Raw genomic sequence first — 1,378 nt, forward strand, 5'->3', positions numbered from 1 at the left:
AAAAAGAAAAACAGATCTCAGGTGTAAAGGTGCTGCTTCTCCTAAGCTTTTGACAGAGGCCCCTCTCTGCCTGCTGTTAACTGAGGGGCATTCTTCACAGATGGGGGGGTTGAGGGTGGGATGGGGTTTTTTAAATCACCACTGCCAGTTTTTAATGCAAAAATATCCTGCTATATGTATTAAAAAATCTATATATGTAAACACATTTTACTGTGTAACTACACTATGTGCGTATGTCATCATGAATATAATTATACATATATGTATTGTGTCTTTTATATATTTTAATAAACATTATAAAGTTCATGTATATTGTTGCAGAGATGTCTTTTTCCCCTCTCTGTAAATTAGTTTTAAATAAAGTTTGATGCTTTTAATATGACAGTAAAGTAATTAGATTAAAGCACAAATTGAGGTGAAACATGAATCAACAATAAAAGTGATGACTCGTTGTAATATATAATCCAGGCAATTACCTGCATGAAGTCCTTCAAACAATGTCTAGACTTTATCCTAAACAGCTGACTCAGCGAAATATACAAGTGGTTCCGTTTATCTGATGAACACATTCTTAGGTGTAACCCGTCTAGAAAAATGTCTAGGCTCTAGAGATATTTAAAATAAAGCTTTAAGGGTCTTTGTAATGAGGTGTGACTTCAAAGTAAAAATGTAAAGTTGTCCACAAACTAATTTTTTTCTTATCGCCTGAAGAAACTGGAAACATGAAGTTAAGGAGCTGCACTTTGATTAATATATTTTTTGATCCACTAGGTGGCAGTGGTTTGTAACCTACAAGAAGAATTTGAAGGTTCTGATTAAAACAAAAAATCCACTTATTTATTGAGGTACATATCCTCTGGACTACCAGAGAAAAAAATATTATTCAGTCATTTTTTTATCTCAAATCCACCAAAAACTACAACTCCCACATCTTTACATTTAGTATAATTGAAAAGCCCCAAATGTCCTCTGTAGAAACCAAAAGGAGTAAATACAGTGGTTGAGGATTTTCAGGTTTATTACTGTTCAGGAGGATTTACAGTTCTTTTTTCAATTTATGTGTTTGCTGTGCGCCATTTTCCGCCTTGTAATCTTTCTTATAATAAAGTGGGATGAAATAATAAAATGAGCATAAACAGGATGATGACAATTTACATTCAAAAAGAACATCACTGTCCTGTGAATAAACAAGGACACAGTGTTGGAACTGCATGTAAACACTTTGCTCCACCAAAGAAACACAGGAGCATGCCATTTCTATCAGATGGACCGTTTGACCCATATTCCATCCCTCACTAACCTTAAGCCTACTTTACCGAAAAACTAATGAGAATAGATACTCATGTATCCTTGCAGTACGTTATATGTTGAGGGGAAA

This window comes from Oryzias melastigma, linkage group LG16 (genome assembly GCF_002922805.2).
Source record: "Oryzias melastigma strain HK-1 linkage group LG16, ASM292280v2, whole genome shotgun sequence".
Classification (NCBI taxonomy): Eukaryota; Metazoa; Chordata; class Actinopteri; order Beloniformes; family Adrianichthyidae; genus Oryzias; species Oryzias melastigma.